Here is a 12,914-nt window from a genome sequence, read left to right as displayed (position 1 = left end):
TTTTCACAAAATTTAATTTATGGCAATTCATTTACAAAATTTGGATATTTCTAGTAACAGTAAATGAGCATTTCAGCAGGTGGAGGTATTGCTACATGAAAGAGGACTTTTTGATGTATAAAATATTGTGTAATATATTTCACATTGTAGAACAAAGAAATAATAGGTTTTATTCTTTAAAAATCAAATGCAAATACCCATGATGTCCAAGCTTTAGACAAAAAAAAATAGATTATTTTCACATTTGGAAGGATGTAGTTTTCACAAGCATAGCCCTAGTATTTATCTCTCAGAATTTTTTCCAAATAAAATGTCTTCTTTTTTGGTTGCTACAGAATGGTAAGTTTAGATTTGGAATTTTATTAATGATCCATTTGTGTAAAAATAAGGAACACTTATTAGAGAAGGGTTTTTTTGTCTTTTTAGGAGTCCTTAAAAAGAGTTCTTTTGGCCAAGGGACAAGGACAAGGTCAAGAACAAGAGACAGTCCTCTCACTTTTTTTCCCAAAGTTCTGCCAGGATATGGCAGGAGACAAGGGTGTCATTGCTAGATGTTACAACTGGGATGAAGGTTCTGGAGATAATATATTCTACATCCTCAACAGGAAATTAAGCAGAAGATATAGGGATGCAGTGGAGAGGAACTTGAAGGACTAATGTGAGGGAGTAGGCAAAAGTGGAAACCAAGCCTAAATTGAGTTTGAAATGAGAGAACACCATGGAAAGCCGACAGAACAGCAGCCATCCCTTGACATTCATGGAGATTTAGGGAGCTGGACCCCAACAAATGTGAAAAACTGCTAATAACTCTAGGCCCCACCCCAAACCTTTATTTTTAATAATTCTGATCACATTAACATTTAACACAGAAAACAAGTAAAATAACAATTGCACCCATAAAAAAAGTTTCTACATTAGAGAGGTTAGTATTTTGCACAGTAGGCAGAGTCTTTGAAGCTGCAATGTAGCTATAGCAACTACTTCATGGATTTCCATCTCCTATGAAAAGCATAGGATATAGTGATCACTATGGAGAAATTCACATGATTGAGTCTGGATGGTAGAGAGACAAAGTGGAGGCATTCCCAAGAGAGTATACAGCCTGTAGTTATTTAGTGCACTGAAACTTTTAACAAAATTTTACTATTTATAATAAATTTATGTATGTATACTTATGGTAGTAAATGATAAAATAGATTAATAATATACAACATTGTGCATTTATGACTCACTAAGATTTTTTTTTTGCTTTCTTTACCTATGTACATTATCTGAGATTTTTTTCAGTATGCTGCAAATATCCAAAAATTCCTTTTTAATCAGTGGCCAACCCCAAATAACCAAAACTGCAAATGAAACCCAGGAATGTCAAGGATGATTGTAGATGGGCCAGAACAGGGATAGTGTAGCCAGTAGTAAAAAGTAACCATGTATTTGGAAGTAGAGGAGCTTCTCAACAATAAAGACATATCATTAGAGTGGCTTATTAGGATGGAATGGTAGAGCATAAGGGCCATGATTGCTCAGGCATTTTAAAGGAGCCCCACAGTTAAAAAAAAGAAAACTTGATGAATCAGGTTTTATATTTCTTTATTCTTGAAGAGACCGCACTGAGAATGTGTGTTTTTTCTAGATGCAGTAGGTAGGAATCCCAAGATGATCCCTATGTATAGCTCTCATAGGTCTTAAAAAGGAGAAGGGGTGCAAAGAAACTGTAGAAAATATTGTGTTTATATGGTTTTTTTTTAGAGTTGGATCAGTATTAAAAAGGCTGAAGTGTCTCTCTCTCTCTCACACACACACACACACATGCACACTCACGCGCACACACACACACACATATTACCATAAAGGATTGTGGGGAACTGTTTCCTGGTACTATGATAGTTTCCCTTTTTTCTGGACACTTTTCTGGACTCTTTCTGGACACTTAGGAAGTCTAGCATGTCATAACATCATGGTTTTGGACTGCTACATCATGCCTCAGTCACACTAATGACTCATGTTGAACTTACACCACACTAAAACTTCTAGATCTTTGCTATCAGAAAGCTTTCCAAGCTAAACTTTAAAAATTTTGTACTTCTGAAGTTAAGTTTTGAAACCCAAAGACTGAACTTTATAAATATCCTCATTGAATTTAATTTTATTCCGTTTGGCCCATTATTTCAGCCTGTTAAGATCCTTTTGGCTCCTGACTCTTGTCCAACATGCTTGAGATCCTTCCCAGCTTTGTGTAATTGCATATTTGATAAGCATGTCCTCTATGATAAAAGATTAAAATGTGGAACAGCACAGGGTCAGGACAGTTTGATGCATATTCCATTATGGATCTTGCTTTGTGCTAAGACAGAAACCTTAATGATTACTCTTTGGGTCTAGTCATTCAATCAGTTCTCAGTCCACCTACCAGTGTATCTGCTTCTCTAGGCACATGTGTGTTCCTTGAGGATAGTAACTCTTAATTGTTTATATTTGTGTCGCAGACATGCCCCGTCATGCGTCCTCTAACATCTCTTGGTTAAAGTAGGACTTTCGTTTCTGAGGCCTAAGTTCCCTGGACAAGTTTCAAATACTCTTTGTTCTTGTTTCCTCGTGACCCTCTGAAGAGGGCATTCTTCTTCACAACTTCACGTCTTTCTTGTTGCAACTGGACCACAGGCAACTGAGTTGACACGTTAAGAATGATTACATTCATGAATTGGAGCTAGCGCTGGCTCTGGGTATCTCTTTTAAAAAGAGATAAGGTCTCTACTTAGAAACAGACATGGGAGAAAATTGAGACCTAAAAGGAGAAGATTCTCCAGGGTAGAGGGAACCAGAAGTTCTAGAAGTAAGCAATAGATACTCAACAGAGATCCTTCTAAAGACAAGACCAAGAGTTAGTGCATACATACAGACATTGGGATGCATGTGGATTCAGAAAAAAACTTGCGAGAATACGCGTAGCCTCTACAGGGAACCATGCGTACCGAGGGACCAGAGCTTACAGAATGGTTTCAGAAAAAGGAGAGGAAGCTAGGTGGAATAGTGGATAGAGTGCTGATCGTGGAGTCAGGAAGGCCAAGGTTCAAATCCAGCCTTGGACTTAGAATAAATCACTTACCTTCTGTTTGCCTCAATTTCCTCATCTGTAAAATGGGAATGATAATAACATTTACCTCCCAAGGTTGTTGTGAAGATAATTTAATATAATATTAATAAAACACTTTGTAAACCTTAAAGTGGTATGTTAAGGCTAGGTAGTATTAGCTATTATAATTAACATGAAAGAATAGGGAGTCTGAACCGAGCCACACTGTGAGACAGGAAAGATGAGATGAGGAAGGGATTAAGAATCTCAATGAGAGAAAATGGAAGAGAAGATTGACCAGCTTCATTCATACCTGTAGAGAAGCTCCTAGGCCACACCATCACAAGGCCACAAAGAAGAAGTGGCTATGTAGCAAGGAAATGTGCATACCAAGGAGTAAGCTGGAGCTATCATTTCACCAATAATTATGGGCCATGGATTATGATGTTGATAGCTAGCATAGTGCTTTAAGGTTTACAAAGTTTTTTTTAAAGGTTCAGAAAGAAGAGTCACTTGGTTGTCTCTAGAAAAAGGAGAGAAGAGTGTTTCTCTCGTTTAGGGGGCTTTGATATAAGTTTATTCTATGTCTTTTTTTCTACCTAAATAAAATATGTCCTACAGATAGTGCCTTGATAACTTTAATACATACAGGACAGCCAGAATCCTTTAAAGAAACAAAATTCAAATTCTTATTTTCCAAGGGGAAACTTTGGGTGTGGTCCAAATAAGCTAAATTCTTATGTTCCCAAGAGCAATAGAAATCTATCTTACTTACCCTACAGGAAAGTAAGAGGGGAAGAGTATAGGAGAAGGGGTGGGGGAGAGTAATAGAAGGGAGGGCTGATTGGGGGAGGGGGATAGTCAGAAACAACACATTTGAGGAGGGACAGAGTGAAAGGAGAGAGAATAGAATAAACAGGAGAGGGGAATAGGGTGGAGGGAAATAACGGTTATCGATAGTAACTGTGAAAAAAAATTGAAGCAAGTTTCTCTGATAAAGACCTCATTTCTCAAATATATAGGTCCTTTTCTTTTTTGATTTTTTAAAAATCTCTTTTGGGATACAGACCTAGTAGTGGTATTGCTAGGTCAAAGGGTATGCATGGTTTTATAGCCCTTTGGGCATAGTTCCAAATTGCTCTACAGAATGGTTGAATCAGTTCACAACTCCACCAACAGCACTTTAAAGTCTCATTTTCCCCAAATCCCCTCCAACATTTGTCATTTACCTTTTCTGTCCGATAATAAGTATGAGGTAGTTGATCAGAATTGTTTTAATTTGCATTTCTCAGATCAGTAGTGAGTTAGAGGGGCAGCGAGGTGGCGCAGTGGATGGAGCATCAGCCCTGAAGTCAGGAGTACCTGAATTCAAAGCCGGCCTCAGAGCAAACATTTGACACTTACTAGCTGTGTGACCCTGGGCAAGTCACTTAACCCCAGTTGCCTAAAAAGAAAAAGAAAAAAGAAAAAAAATAGAGTATTTTTTTATATGGCTATACATAACTTTGATTACTTCATCTGAAAACTGATCATGTCTTTTGATCATTTATCAATTGGGGAATGGCTTATATTTTCATAAATTTGACTCAGTTCTCTATATGTTTGAGAAATGCCTTTATCAGAGAAACTTGCTTCAATTTTTTTCCCACAGTTACTAAGAGAAATGCTAACTGCATTTCTCTTCATCCTATTCCCCCCTCAATTTATTTTATTCTGTCTCTCCTGTTTTGCTTCTGTCTACCCCTCACCCAATCCACTTTCCCTTCTTTTACCTTCCCTTCCCCTCCTACTTTCCTGTAGAGTAAGATAGATTTCTATACCTAATTGAGTATGTATGTTATTCCCTCATCAAGCCAATTCTGGTGAGAGTAAGGTTCACTCACTCCCCCTCCTCTCCCCCTCCTTCCCCTTCACTGTAAAAGCTTTTTCTTGCCTGTTTTATGTGAGATAATTTATCCCATTCTACCTCTCCCTTTATCTTTCTTCCAGTACATTCATCTCTTACCTCTTAATTTTATTTTTTAGTTATCATCCCTTCATATTCAACTCACACCTATGCTCTTTGTCTATATATACTACTCCTAACTAATCTAATAATGAGAAAGATCTTATGAGTTATAAATATCATCTTCACATGTAGGAATGTAAACCATTTAAACTTATTAAGTCCTGTATGTTTTCCCTTTCCTGTTTACCTTTTTGTGCTTCTCTTGAATCTTTTATTTGAAAATCAAATTTTCTGTTCAGCTCTGGTCTTTTTAACAAGAATGCGTAAAAGTCTATCTCATTGAACATCCATTTTTTCCTCTGAAGGATTATATTACTTTTGCTGGGTAGGTGATTCTTGGTTGTAATTCTAGCTCCTTTGCTCTCTGGAATATATTCCAAACCCTCCTATCTTTTCATGTAGAAGCTGCTAACTCTTGTGTTATCTTGACTGTGGTTCCCTGATACTTGAATTGTTTCTTTCTGGCTGCTTGCAGTATTTTGTCCTTGACCTGGGAACTCTGGAATTTGGCTATAATATTCCTGGCCGTTTCCATTTTGGGATTTCTTTCAGGAGGTGATTGGTGTTTTCTTTCGATTTCTGTTTTACTCTCTGGTTCTAGAATATAAGGGCAGTTTTCCTTGATAACTTCTTGAAAGATTATGTGCAGGCTTTTTTTTTTTTTGATCATGGATTTCAGGTAGTCCAATAATTTTAAAATTATCTCTCCTGGATCTATTTTCCAGGTCATTTGTTTTTCCAGTGTGATAGTTCACATTGTCTAATATCTTTTCATTCTTTTGGTTTTATTTTATTGTTTCTTAATTTCTCATAAAATCATTAGCTTCCATTTGCTCCGTTCTAATTTTTAAGGAATTATTTTCTTCAGTGAGATTTTGGACCTCCTTTTCCATTTGGCCAATTCTACTTTTTAAGGCATTCTTCTTCTCAATTGCTTTTTGGACCTCTTTTACCATTTGGCCTAATCTGTTTTTTTAAGGTATTATTTTCTTCAGTATTTTTCTGTGTCTCCTTTACCAAGCTATAGACTTGTTTTTCCCACATTTTTCTCACATTACTCTCATTTCTCTTCCCAATTTTTCCTTTGCTTCTTTCACTTGATTTTCAAAATCCTTTTGGAGCTCTTCCATGCTGAGACCAATTCATGTTTTTCTTGGAGGCTTTAGATGTATTAGCTTTGACTTTGTTGTCGTCTTCTGAGTATGTGTTTTGATCTTCCTTGTCACCATAATAATTTTCAGTAGTCAGAGGTTTTTTTCTGTTGTTGGCTCATTTCCCCAACCTATTAGTTAACTTTTAACTCTTTGTTAAAGTAGGGCTCTGTTTCCAGGGTGGAGGGTGCACTGTCCCAAGCTTCAGGGGTTTTGTGCAACTGTTTTCAGAGAGAGCTCTACGGACCTCTAGGGACCATCCTGTGGCTGCCAACCAGGACTGAGACCCAGATCCAAGTATGGGCAAAGCAACAGAGGCCTGCCTCAGTGCTAGCAAAAAGACCTCTGTAATCTCTTTCTTACTAGTTGTTCTACCCCCTTACCCTCTGAAAGCTCAAAGTTGTGGAAGCTTCCTCTGCTACTGCCATTGCCAGTGCTGCTGCTGCTGATTCACTCCCAAGGCCTGCTCCTGGTTTTCTAGGGCTGGGACTGTGCTGGAATAGCCTGTTCTGGACTGTGCTCAACTCTCACCCAGGTGTGACAGATCTTTCCTACTGACTTACTTTCCAAGTTGTCTTTGGCGTCTGTGGGCTGAGAGGTCTGGAAACTGCCACTGCTGCCAATGATTCAGTCTCCTGGAGGCCTGCTCCAGGTTTGCTGAGACCTAGTTTGTGCTGGGCTGTGCTCCTCTCTCACCCTGATGCAATAGACCTTTCCTGACAACCTTCCAAATTATCTTAGGCTGGAGATTTGTTTTATTTTGTCTTTTTGTGGGTTCTGCTGCTCTAGAATTTGTTTAAAGTCATTTTTAAAGGTGTTTAGAGGAAAGCTCTGGCAATTCCCTGCCTTTACTCCACCATCTTGGCTTTGCCTCCCTTATTTTAAAATTTTTGTCAGTATCTTTTGTTTTTATACCACCTCATTTCCCAAATATATTTCTCCACCTTGTCTTACCTAGAGAGCCATCCCTTGTAACAAAAAAAAATGCAGAAATTGAAAGAGACTATAGCGTATGGACTGATAGGTTATAGGTGAGAAATCAGTCTCTGACTCATCTGTTTTACTGGAAAATGTGTTAAATCTCACATAGTTCAGGCTGTAAAGAATAATCTGACTACTGAGGATGAGAATGAGAAACCATTACAAATGATTAAAAAAAAAAGCTTCAAGCTTATCCTATTTCTGCCACCTAGAGCATGGTTTCCCACACAAAGTAATTAGAAGTAGGCTTTCACCATCAAAGAATTGGGAATCTGCAGAAGTCTGAATAACAACCTGATGAATCATTATAACAATAGTTGTTAAGTGTAAGGGCCAACGGAGCCAATTCAGAGATCTTTTTCTCAGTAGTGTTAATCAGTTTGGGAAGATTACAGAGAACTTGCATATTTGCAAAGTAAGTGCAATCATTTAGAAGCTCCAGATGACACCTATTTATAATGTCCCTTATTATAGGGGTAAAATGTGGAGTTGCATAAGATTAAATGCAATAGGGACAAATGTAAAGCTAAACAGCTGACTTAAGTGTAGAATGAGGGAGACTTAGTTAATAAAACCTTTATTATTAAAAAGAATTGGTAGTTTTCTTGGGATTATAAGTTCAGTATGAGTCAAAGTTGGCATGATAGCCAAGAAAAAACAAACAAAAACCAATGCTAATGTTACTATAAAAGAGGCATAGTATCCAAAACCTGTAATTTCATATCCACCTGGGCAGCTCCTGCTGCAGACATTCCCTTTACCAATGCTCATTGCTACTTGTCTGTAACTTGAGTTGTCTGTTGCATTGAGAGGTTAAGCAATTTGCCCATGGTGACACAGATAGTTTATTTCAGAAGCAGAACTTGAACCCAGGCTTTCCTGATGCCAAGATCAGCTACCTTATCCATGATGTGGCTATCCATCCTTGTGCTTCTCAATTCTAAACTGGAATCTAGAATGCAAGCGGTGGTAGTTCCTTTATATTCTTCCCTGGGGAGGACACATTTAGAATACCGCTACTAGGTCTGTATCCCATAGAGATTAAAAAAAAAAAAAGGAAAAGGACCTATTTATACAAAAACATTTATGGTAGCTCTTTTTGTTTTGGGAAACAATTGGAAATTGGGAGCATGCCCATCAATTAGAGAATGACAGAACAAGTTGTCATATATAATTGTGTTAGAATACTATTGTGCTATAAGAAATGATGAGAAGGATGCTTCAGAAAAACCTGGAAGATTTATATGAACTGAAACAAAGTGAAATGAGCAGAACCAGGAGAACATTGTACAAAAGTAACAGCTGTACCATACAACGATCAACTATGAATGACTTTGCTACTCTGAGTAATACAATGATCCAAAACAATTCCAAAGGACTTATGATGAAAAATGCTATCCACCTCCATATAAAGAACTGATTAAGTCTGAATGCAGATTGAAGTATACTTTTTATTTTCCTTTTTATTTTTTTGGTCTACGTCCTCTTCTGCAATATGGATAATATGGAAATATGTTTGGTATGACTTTACATGTTTAATCTACATCAAATGGTTTGCCTTCTCAAGAAGAGAGGAAGGAAAGGAGGGAAAGAATTTGAAACTCAAAATTTAAAAAAAAGTTTAAATTTTTTACATGTAACTGAGAAAAAATTAAGTAAATAAAAGGAAAAAAATTGCAAAATACTTTAATTCAAAAGCATTCAGTTAATTCTCTCAGGTCTGGGTATAAAAATCATGTAATGACCTTTTACCAGTTTAATGTAAACTTCTTCAACTATATTTGATCTCAAGTAAAGGCAAAGATGTTTTAGAATACCAACTTATATGTTGAAATTTCACATTACTTAAGGAACATATGCTTAGGGCCAATGGTCCAAAAAGTGGGAATTCTTCCTATTCCAAAGGGGGAAGCAGAGCAGATGGGGAAATGAGAATCCATTTACAATTTAGGAAACTGAAGCGTACAGTGGTTCAGTGACTTGCCCAGGGTGACACAACTAGTGTTTGAAATTGGATTTGAACTTAAGTCTTCCTGACTCCAGGCCTATCACTCTGTCCACTGTGCTATCTAGCTGTTGGTGATATATATCTTATTATTATTACATCATTCTCACAACACACTTTTGAGGGTGGCTCTGTAAGCTCTTAATGAAGAGGCTAAGCACCAAGAAACAAAATGCCTCGTCCCTGGGCACAACTAATAAGCTTGATAAGAGCAGGGCCTACATACTAGTTTTCTACTGAGTCTGTCTGGTGTTCTTTACAATATCTTTAGAATTACATTGGTAATAAGTAGGGAGGAAGTTTTGGGATTGAGTCTCCTTTATTGAACGAGAAAAAGATAGTATTTTTAAAGCCTGGGTATATTTATTTCCAAATTTTATATTCCCAATTTAGCAATCCACAGTGAAAAGCATCTTAAGGAAATCCACCATGAAATCAAGTATTAAAAAAGTTTTATTTTAAATTGCACTAAATCATCAAATTTAAATTTCAAAACTCATGATTCCTTTATGCCCTATGGAATCATAAATTTAGTTTTTATAGATGATCTCAAAAACAAGAATCTTTTTTCCTTTCTTTTTCTTTTTTTCTCATTAGCCAGATCAGGAGAAAATAACAAGTGTAGATAAAAATAACTGCTCAAATATCAAAGTTTTAGAAGCTTGGAAAATTCATATTGAAAAAAATTTATTTCTTTCTTGATTCCAGTTGTAAAAGTGGATAGGCTTAGCCCACTTCTTACTAAAGAGTTAATCACAAATTTAAATAGGCATTCATGTGCAAACATTTATCAACTCATCCATGTAGAGATACTAAAGTTTTAGTTACCTTAAGTATATAGGTTTTTCTGCTGATAGATAAGTATAATAGAGAAGGAATGAGGGATAGGTAGGTAAAGAACATTGTCCTCAGCTCTATCTTTAGCTCTTTTTTTTCTTGTTCAAACTCATATTATGTCAAGGAGAATCTCAGGAGTATTTTTTAAAGAATATCTTATTTTTTCTCAATTATATATAAAAAATGAACCATTTGTTTCTTAAAATTTTGAGTTTCAAATTCTCTCCCTCCTCCCCTTCCCCTCGCCTTGAGAAGACAAACCATTTGATGTAGATTATACATGTAAAGTAATATAAAACATATTACCATCTTAGCCATATTTCAAAAGAGAACATAGACAAAAAATAAAAAGAAAAGTAAAAAATGTACTTTGACCTGTATTCAGGCTTAATCAGTTCTTTATCTGGAGGTGGATAAGCATTTTTCATCATAACTCCATTGGAATTGTCTTGGATCATTGTATTGCTCTGAGTAGCAAAGTCATTCAAAGTTGATCATTGTATAATATTGCTGTTATTTGTGTGCAATGTTCTCCTGGGTCTGCTCCCTTCACCTTGTTTCAGTTCATGTTAATCTTCCCAGGTTTTTCTGATGCATACTGCTCATCATTTCTTATAGCACAATAGTATCCCAACACAATCATATACCACAACTTGTTCTGTCATTCTCCAACTCATGGGCATGCCCTCAGTTTCCAATTCTTTCCCACCACAAAAAGAGCTACTATAAATATTTTGTACAAATAGGTCCTTTTCCTTTTTTTTTTTCCTTAATCTCTTTGGGATACAGACCTAGCAGTGGTACTGGTAGATCAAAGGGTCTAGACAGTTTTATGGCCCTTTAGGCATAGTTCCAAATTGCTTTCCAAAATGGTTGGATAAGTTTATAATTCCACCAGTGGTGCATTAGTGTCCCAATTTTTCCACATCCTCTCTAACATTTGTCATTTTCTTTTTCTGTCATATTAGGCAGACTAATAGGTATGAGATGGTACCTCAGAGTTGTTTTAATTTGCATTTCTGTAATCAATAGTGATTTAGAATATTTTTTCTCAAATGACTATAAATAGCCTTAATTTCTTCTTCTGAAAATTGCCTGTTTATATCCTTTGACTGTTTGTCAGTTGGGGAATAATTTGTATTTTTATAAATTTGACTCATTTCTCTATATATTTGAGAAATGTGGCTTTTATCAAAGAGAAATTTCTGGTGATTTCCCCCCAGTTCTCTACTTTCCTTCTAATCTTAGGTGCATTGGTTTTGTTTGTGCAAAACCCTTTTAATTTAATGTAATCAAAATAATCCGTATGACATCCCATAATGCTGTCCATCTCTTATTTGGTCCTAAATTCTTCCCTCTTCCATAGATCTGACAGGTAAAATATTCCATGCTCCCCTAATTTGCTTATGATGTCATCCTTTACGTTTAAATCATGTACCCATTTTGACCTTGGTAGATTTTGTGAGATGTTGGTCTAGTTTTTGCCAAATTGGTTTCCAGTTTTTCCAGTAATTTTTGTCAAATCATGAGTTCTTGCCCCAAAAGCTTGGCTATTTTCATTTATAAAATATTAGATTATTTTGGAATAATTTATTACTGTGTGTTGTGTACTGAATCTATTCCGCTGATCCACCACTCTATGTCTTAGCTAGTATCATATTGTTTGTAGTACATTTTGTGGGCCACTTCCCTTCACAATTTTTTTTTCATTGATTCCTCTGATAGTCTTAAACTTTTCTTCTTCAAGATGCATTTTGTTATTATTTTTTCTAACTCTGCAAAATCATTTTTGGTAATTTGATTGCTTTGACACTGAATAAGTGAATTAATGTAGTTAGAATTGTCATTTTTATTATATTGGCTCAGCCTATCCATGAGCAATTGGTGTTTTTCCAATTGTTTATTATTTATGACTTTGTGTGAAAATTGTTTTCTAATTGTATTCATATATTTCTGAGTTTGTCTTGGCAAGTAGACTCCCAAGTATTTTATGTTGTCTGCAGTTATTTTAATCTCTTTCTATCTCTTTGACCTCAGGAGTATTTAATTCTAAATTAGATAGTTAATCTGTATCAGAGGGCTTTCATTTTGGCCCAGACATAGGCATAGAAAAGGAAAGACCTGTTCTTAGCCTTGAGACACTCTGCCTGGCTTTTGTTAAGATGGGTGTGATGGCTGTCACTAAAAAGCTTTTAGCCTTTCAACAGGATGAACTTTTATTCATTATGCCTTAGGAGACAGAAGCTTTGAAGAGATGAACTCAGAAGATAACAGCAAGGAACAATTCTTAGCAGAACCTATGTACCCAAGTAGCAACTATAGAAATATGCAGTTGAGACTAAAATACCAGGAGAGTGACATCTGCAATGGCAATGCCCTGAAACATTTGAGCAGTGTATCCAAGGCCAGCAGAAATTATCTGCACTAGAGTCACCACAGGACCAGTAGTCTGTGCTCAGCCATAATCACTAGCCCAGGGGTATAACACGTCCAACAAAGATACCACACCCAGCAGACAGCAAGAGTAGTACACTGATATTACAGGAAGATATTTGTGGTCCTGCATCTTGAGGTGTGAGTTGACACTTCATGTGTATTTCCTACATAAACAGACAATACAGAGTTATTTAACTTTTCAGGGATCCATGTCAACTCATAGAATTTTTTCTCCTAGGTCTGTTTTGTCTATTTGTATTTCGTGGCCTTTTGGAGTTCTCAGCACTTAACCAAGAGTTATTGGGTTATGCTGAAACAATTCAATTCTATTTTAAACAGATTGGGGGGGGGGCCCTTTTTCCTTATGAGTTGTTGTCTAAATGGCTGAGGAGTGCTGCTTGCCTTGCATTTTTTTGTTTTTGT

The 12,914-nt window shown here is 36.4% G+C and overlaps 1 protein-coding gene across 3 annotated transcripts in view; it reads left to right on the top strand.

The window, feature by feature from the left end:
• Positions 1-12,914, top strand: part of ADGB (androglobin) — a 196,138-nt gene that overhangs the window by 162,424 nt on the left and 20,800 nt on the right. The gene's annotated exons all lie outside the window — the stretch shown is intronic.

This window comes from Phascolarctos cinereus, unplaced genomic scaffold (assembly GCF_003287225.1).
Source record: "Phascolarctos cinereus isolate Bilbo 61053 unplaced genomic scaffold, phaCin_HiC Scaffold_5;HRSCAF=322, whole genome shotgun sequence".
Lineage (NCBI taxonomy): Eukaryota > Metazoa > Chordata > Mammalia > Diprotodontia > Phascolarctidae > Phascolarctos > Phascolarctos cinereus.
This window is presented reverse-complemented; position numbering and strand designations above follow the sequence as displayed.